Source organism: Spea bombifrons, chromosome 2, assembly GCF_027358695.1.
Source record: "Spea bombifrons isolate aSpeBom1 chromosome 2, aSpeBom1.2.pri, whole genome shotgun sequence".
Taxonomy (NCBI): domain Eukaryota; kingdom Metazoa; phylum Chordata; class Amphibia; order Anura; family Pelobatidae; genus Spea; species Spea bombifrons.
The window spans coordinates 37,143,227-37,151,761 of NC_071088.1; positions in this window are offsets into that span (position 1 = coordinate 37,143,227).

The window sequence follows — 8,535 nt, forward strand, 5'->3', positions numbered from 1 at the left end:
GTGCTATGCAAGTCATACATATGGGTCCCTGGGGTGGAGCAATTGGAGAGCAGGGTAGGCCAATGCTCCATTCCCCCATTCTGTGGAAAATTAATGCAGGCTTTTCCAAGAAGCTAGAAGTCTGCAGGATCTGGTCTGGGATTCCTATGGGGCCTGATAATCAGAGAGATTGTTGTGGGAAGAGGAAGTTTCCCTATTCTCCCAGGACAACAAGAGCCTCTGAAGAAGACCATACCTGAGCCAAGTGAGGCAATACCTACCTGGACCTTTTGTGTGCTGTTGGGGGAGGTTTTCCAGAGCTTGGCTGAGCTGGGTCTGGCTGGGAGGTCAAGTTAGTGAGTGATTAGGGTGGTCAGTCTGGGCCAGCATAGTTTAGTTACAGAGCACTCCAATTGGGAGCTAGGTATTTCTTTTTATGATTTGTTTTTTATGTTTGAGCAGTTAAAAATAAAGCATTGGTTTTGCTACAAGTTGGTGTTACTGATCCTTATTGCCCTAGAGGACTGTACTTAAGACCCCTACCTGTGACACTTATGGCCCTCATGCTACAGGGTTTGTCACATGTGGTGGAGAATGTGGGTAAAGCAATGCTATGGTCTGTGGGCAGAAAGCAGGAACCAAGTGAACAGCTGAATGGATGCTGGTGACGAGCGCTACACCGGATCCAGGAACCTCAAAATGTGAGATGGTGTTATGTGGCCTGAGGCTACCAAGCTGCAGTGGATGTGTCAGAAGAGAGCGCAGCTTAACCCAGAGGATTGAGTGGCAAATCTGCATAGACTGTTGCATGGTATTTGCGGTCTGAAATACATGCTTATGGAGGAGGGCCTTGATGTGTTTGATATCTTATTGAGGATCTGGAAGTGAAGTTTCTCTTGGCTGGATAAAGGTAATGCATATCTGTGGAACCTGAGAAAGAAAAGCAATTTTGTACCTATGAACTGCTTGTAATTGCTTGATTGCACACTGCAGAGGGAGAGATTAAAGACCCAGAGTACCATCTCTGGGATTTGTGTATTGCACTGACTGTTAGTCTAATGCAAGATGAGAAAAGGACAGCAAAGCAGAAATAAAATGTCCTTTCCGTGTTTCACTCACCAGCCAACCTTCAGTTGCACCGAACTATTGGCCAGCTTGAGTGAGAAAATATGACTTTGCAAAATGAAGTGGCCACTTCTAGAGGAAAACATAGTTTTCACATGTCTGTAGAACTTCAAGAGATGCAACAATTGCAGTAACAAAAGCTGGTGGTTGAAAAACATCTTGCAGAGGTGTCCCAGAAAGGTAAAGAAGACGCAGAGATTGTATTCAGGCTCCTTTCTGAGAACAGCAGTGTGAATTTAACACTTGCAGTTGAGCGTCTAGAAAAATTAAAACTACAGGAGACTGTAAAACAACTACAAGATGGAATCCAAGTCTTGTTTAAAGCCAGTAAAGAGAATGCTGACATTCATAAGGCCAATTCAACACTAAAAGACACGTATTCCTAAGAAAAGACTGAACTGGAATCTTGCAAGGATTAGCTACAGACCAAAGAAGCCCAGCTAAAGCAAATGGATGCTTTTAAAAGAGGAGGAATTAGCATTGGCTATCCACTAAAGAGATCAGGCTTCAAGGGAACGTGATATGGTCCAATTCAACCTGGAAGCAATACTAACACAGAGCGGGGCAGGCAAACGTTATTGAGGCAGGTTGCTGATATCCAGGCTGAGAGAGACAAAATCTGTGTATATATGTGAAAAGGATCAGAATGAAAATGCCCAAACGGAAAACATAAAAAAATTCTTAAGTAACCTTAAAAAAATGTGAATATCATATAAGTGTGAAAGTATGTGAATGATAAAATAAAATAAAGTAAGAATGTAATACTTTTCTTTAGTGGTTTTCTGGCTGCCTCCCTGTTACAACACTCTCCAAATGTTGAAAATGAAACGTAAAAATAAATCCACCAGGTGGCGCTCACGTAAAACCACAAGAGAGAGAAGAGATACAAACTGATAGTACAGACTACAACAATGTATCCCTTGTAACCAATAAACATCTTTCAGTACACTCACACTAATTAGCGTGTTTTCAGGCCTTTTTGGTTTCCTTTCAAAGTTTCTAAATGAAAAACAATCAAAAGAGACACAATAGTGTAGTATGCCAGCTTAACCCCTTAAGGACAATAGGAGTTTTTACTTGTAGTATATTGCGGGACAATGGCTCTTTTAACGTTTTTCAGTGTTACTGTTTAGCTGTGATTTTCTTCTCTATCATTTCGTGCTCCCACACATATTATATATTTTTTTTTCAGGACAAACAGGGCTTTCTTTAGATACCATTCATTTTATCATATCATCTAATTTACTATAAAAAAAAATGATAAAATATGGGGATTTTTTGTTAAAAAATTACTTTTTCCTCACTTTTTAAACAGAAAACTTTTACTCATCTGCAAAAACTAATGAAAAAACCTACTAAATAGATTCAACTATTTGTCCTGAGTTTAGAAATACCCAATGTTTTTATGTTTTTTTGCTTTTTTCTGCACGTTATGGGGCAATAAGTACAGGTAGCGTTTTGCCATTTCAAAACCTTTTTTTCCAAATCTGGGCATTATTCCCCCCATGTGCCATTTCAGGTATCTTTGAAGCCAGCCAATGAAATTTACCCCATCAAATCAAATATTTTTAAAAACTAGACACCCCAAGGTATTTGAAATGCTGGTATTTTAACCCTTTCAATGCACTAATTTTACCACCACCCTTTGTGAAACTTTATGGTAGTAATTCTTTTTGTATTTTTTTCACACATGTTGTACTTCAGGTATAAATTTATCGCTCCTGGTATATGTCCGTGTCACACAACACCCCAATATGTGTTCAGTTACATCTCCTGAGCGCAGCGATACCCCCCATGCATGGGTTTGTAGGGTTATTTGGGAGGTAAAAGGCCGCCTTTGTGAGGTGTGTATTTTTTGCCATTTACACATCTGCCCCATGTCCCATATTTGGGACATCTTTGAACCCGGCCAATTCAATTTACCCCATCACCTCATATATTTTTTTAATACTAGACACCCTATGGGCATTTGTAATGCCAATATTTTAACTCTTTCCATGATGGAATTTTTGTAAAGATTTTAGGACTTGCTTATTAAAAACTTTTTTTTTTTTTGGTGACAGTGGGGATTTTTACATGTTACCATATTTTTTTTATTTTTTTTAAACATTTTTGACCATTTTTTTTTATTTTTTTTTAATTTATTTTTATTTATTTTTTTACTAGTCACTCATTAGTGAGCTGGGCTCCATTGACCTTGCATGGTTGGATGCAGTACCTGCATTCAACCTGCAGGAGGAGCTCGAGAGTTCTCAAGAGGGTCTGGATAGACCCTCTGTGAACTCAGATTTATTGTTAATGCCATCCTGTGAATGACGGCAACGTCATTTACAGGATGGCACTTGTGGTTGCTCCTCGGAGCAATCACAAGGCGATCGGGGGTCGGGGGGGTTGTGTTGCTACATGCCTCGATACTGAGGCATGTCAGCAACACAGTTTATGCTTAGGAAGCGATTCCGATCGCTTCCTAAGCAGTTTTAGCCGGGCGGCCATTTTTCTTCCGGGGAGGGCTGCCCTCCCCGGATCCACGGTCAGCCTCACTTGTGAGGCTTCCGTGGATGCTGCAAAGCCGCCGATCGCGGCGAAAACGCCGCGATCGCGGTGATGCAGCTATTTAACGGCAGCCCGTACATGTACGGGCATTGTCGTTAACACGTTGCACGGCAACCCCGTACATGTACGGGGATTGTCGTTAAGGGGTTAATAAAGATTGCACTCACACAACTGAGCGCCACCTGGTGGATTTTGATTTTTATGAGAGAGACAAAATGCCAGAGAGTCTGGAGAGCACCCTGACTTCCAATGTAGAGCTGAGAGAGGCGAAAGCAACCCTGGAGGAACAAAGGGTTACTGCAGTGGCAAAACACAGACTACTACAACTCCAGTTAGATGAACTGGGTATATGGCTAGCTGAAGAGAGGGAGGCCAAGCTAGCTCTGCAGCAACAGATTAAGGTCCAAGAGGAAAGGGCCGCCGTATCTGAAACATAAAAAATTGTACAAGCAGCAAGTGAGCAGCTACAGTACAAAACAAGATGTCTGGCGAAAAAGATTGTGATTAAGAATGCCATTAAATATAATCTTTATGGCTTAAGTGAAGGAGGGACCATGCATGGTACTAGAAGTACTGGCTAACTAGAATATCAACATGGCAGTAACCTGCTCCAGGCAGCAGGTAGTCCCAGGTCCGGTAGAATCCCTACTTCCGAGGAGGAACCTTCTATAGGTGACAATAAGGTCCAGCCTTTACTTGCATTTAGGGCAAATGGCTTGGCATTAAATGGAGTGATGGTGAACAAGCTACTGGGAAACAGCTGGAAGATGGTGTGCACTTGGCTGTATCGTGTAGACCACACAGGGTAGAACTTTTCGATGAGCAGACTCCGATAGTGTTCATTTGTACAGAGAAAAGACGTGGCTGTGCAGTGTGTTTCCCATTTGCTGATGGTTGCAGAAATCCAGAAGGGCAGGCCAAGGAGAGGATCTCCAATACCAGGACATATGTATGGTGTGTGGAAAGGAAAGTCCCCTGATGCCCACCTAAGTGGGACATCATCAGCAAAGCTGCTTAGTCTCATAGTCGCTCAGCCCCATGATTCTGAGCTGGTGGGGAGGAAAGGTGACGCTGTAAACCCCAGGGAGATGATTGGTTTGGCATTTAGTTGCTATGCAAGTCATACATATGGGTCCCTGGGGTGGAGCAATTGGAAAATGTTATGGGTTTGAGCAGTGAAAAATAAAGCACTGTGTTTGCTACAAGCTGGGATTCCTGACCCTGATTGCCCTAGAGGACTGTGCTAACAGACATTTATGGCCCTCATGGTATAGGGTTTGTCACACCGACTTCAAATGTAGGTCACTGAAAAAAATATTGGCACAAGTAGAAAAAAAGCATTTGAAATGGAAAGTGTTAGGGGTTTACCACTCGAGTCTATGCACTTCGTATTAATTTGACCAAACTCAACTAAGGGTTGCACGCTCTTGCATGCCAGCACTCAAGCATTAGCATGAAAGTATATTCATATATATGACTTTTTAAGAGTGCGCGTAACTTTACATTTTGCAAGATGCAATTGAGGGAATGTGAGCTGAATCACAATTAACATGTTCTTGACCGCTCAAAAATGTAAAATAGCAGCTTAAAAGTGACATATTAACGTATAGCATGGATCTCAGCCGATGTTGATCTCCATTTTGTGTGCAGATGCTCGGCCATGAAAGCTCCTGACACACAGTGCTTGTGCTGATGTTACTTCCAGAGGAAGTTTGGAACTCCTGTAACGAGTGATACAGAATACAGGTTTTTATGAGTTCCAGCACTTGGCAGCCCTGATCTGTGAGTGTGCGTGGTCTACTGCCTTGTGGCTGAGCTGTTGTTACTCATAGACACTTCCCCTTTACAATAATAGCATTATACAATGGACTATGGCAAAATTTCATGAACTAACTTGTAGCAAACTTGACAGCCCCATGTTTAATGTCATTCAGTTCTTCAGTACGACCTATTCTACTGCCATTGTTTGTCTATGGGGATGGCATGCCTATGTGCTTGAGCTTTTACAGCTGTTAGCATTAGCAATGCATGTGGCTGAAGTACCTAAAGTCAATAATTAGAAGGGGTGTCCACAGGGGTGTAACTAGAAACCTCAGGCATGGGCGTAGGAACCCCTAAAAATCTGGGGGGGATAGCATTTTTACTGGTAGGGTATACCTGACCATTTCACCAACAGGGACTTTTATGACATTGCATTATAAATACATAGAGATTAATATGTAGTTGGTCCCCCTTTGGCGCTATAACGGCTTCCGCTCTTCTGGGAACGATTTCCACAAGATTTTGGAGAGTTTCTGTGGGGAATTATTGCAACCATGCCTTTATGGTTTTTTGTTTATTGTTTTGTACACTGGGGCACAGTCATGATGGAATAGAAAATGATCGTCCCCAAAACTGTTCCCACAAAGTTAGAAGCATAGTGTTGTCCAAAATGTCTTGGTTTATCACCTTCAGCTCATAAAACGTTCTACTAGATGAATGGGAGAAAATTCCCACAGAAACTCACAAAAAAAGAAAAATCTTACAACCACAGATGGACCCCACTGGACACGGCCACAGAGACTACTATGATGTACTGAAGAAACCATCTAAGACTCCTAACACGTCATGCACACAGGAACATATCCACACGCTTAAACACTTGAATAACATACACACGCATGCACACACTAACATACAGAGAATCATTATCTTCCCTTTAAGTATGACATGCCTGCTCATACACACATATGCACTGCTCTTACGCATGCCTGCCCACAAAAACACACATATATGCTGCAATTGCCTGCAGATACACACTTGCCAGTACTCACACAAATGCACTACCCTTATACACGCCTGCCCAAACATACATAAACTGCTCACACAAACACGCCTCCAAATAAATATACACTGCCCTTGCACATACTTACACAGACGTATACACTGTAAGACAAATACACTCCTTATATACACACATATACACTGCCCATACAGACGTACGCGTATACAATGCCCATACAGACGTACACATATACACTGCCCGTACAGACGTACACATATACACTGCCCATACAGACGTACACATATGCACTGCTCATACAGACGTACACATATGCACTGGCCATACAGACGTACACATATACACTGCCCATACAGACGTACACATATGTACTGCCCATACAGATGTACACATATACACTGCCCATACACACGTATGCACATACATGCACATATACACAGCTGCCCTATACACAAACACATATGCCTGCCCAAGTACCATACACATGCCTCACCATATGTATATGCACACACAAATCTACCATCAGACCCCCCACCTTTGTTCTCCACATCAGACCCCCCCAAACCTTTGTTCTCCACATCAGACCCCCCCTCCACAACCTTTGTTCTCCACATCAGACCCCCCTCTATAACCTTTGTTCTCCACATCAGACCCCCCTCCACAACCTTTGTTCTCCACATCAGACCCCCCCACCTTCGTTCTCCACATCATAACCCCCAACCACCCACCATCGTTTTCTACATCATATCCCCCCACCCACCTTGGAGTGGCAGAACTCCAGGGCCCGGTCGCAGTTGCGACCCCGGTAGTTCCGCCACTGGCAACATGTAGTTGCTATATAATAAGTCAAAGACATAATCAATATATACCGTATTTGCTCAATTGTAAGACGACCCCCTGAAAGTAATTGTACAAGACAGCCTTTAGATAAAACTCGGGAAGAGGTTCAATAGCCAAATCACCACTCATGGACAGCTGTCTTGTACAGCGGGCAATTCCTTTCAAGGGATCCATGTATAAAGTGGATATAAAATCTCAACCTGCTGCTCCTGCCGCCGTCGCCTGCTTCAGCGCTGCCCAGAGTGCAGTGTTGGGAGCGTAAGGGGGTTTGTCTCGGGTGCCGGCGCTTCATACTGAAGCGCCGGCACCCGATGGGCATTGTATAAGTGAAGCGCCGGCACCCGAGACAAATGCCTCACGCTCCCAACACAGGAGTTGACGGTAAGTGACCTACAAAGGGGGGGTAGGGAGGGAGTGGGTAGATCGAATCTGCGGGCCCACCGGGAAATTTCCCGGTATCACGGTGGGCCAGTCCGGCCCTGCTTGGGCCAAGCAGGGCCGGACTGGCCCACCGTGATACCGGGAAATTTCCCGGTGGGCCCGCAGATTCGGCCGGCGGAGCGGGATTGGAAGCCGCCTCCGGCGCCAGGGGCGGGCTGGGCAGGGGGACAATTGCCCCCCAGGCTGCCCGAAATCTAATCTAAGTGGCCGCTGGGTGCTGATGCAGCCGGCCGGCGCTATTATAATACTTGTTTTTTTTATTTAATATGGCAAGCTGGTCCGGCTTGCCATATTAAATTTTAAAAATGTATTAAAGCAGCGCCCGCCAGCGGCATCAGCACCCAGCAGACGTGTGCGATGGCCGCCTAGTGATGGGAGCAGCGTGAAGGGTGAAAGCTCCGCCCCCTCGCAGGGACCTTTCACCCCTCATGCTGCTCCCATCACTATGCGGCCATCAGATTGCTGGGAATGTAATCTAAACGGCTGATGCGTGCTGATGCCGCCGGCCAGAGCTACTGTAACACTTTTTTTTTATTGTAATATGGCACCCTCGCACTCAGACTGCTGGAGCACTGGATGTCGTGTCAGTGACATCCTGTCAGGATAGAGAAGAGAACAGTGTGCAGCTACCAGAGGACGGAAGTGAAGAGAAGTAGAAGGTCAGTAAACTAATGTATTTTTTGTACAAACTGTATAATATTTTTTTGTATTTGTTAAAAACAAAAAAAAATCAGCATGTGTGTGTATGTAAGTGTGTCCCCCTAAATGCCACTCTGCCTCCAGAAATGCCTTATACCCCCCTATATGCCACTCTG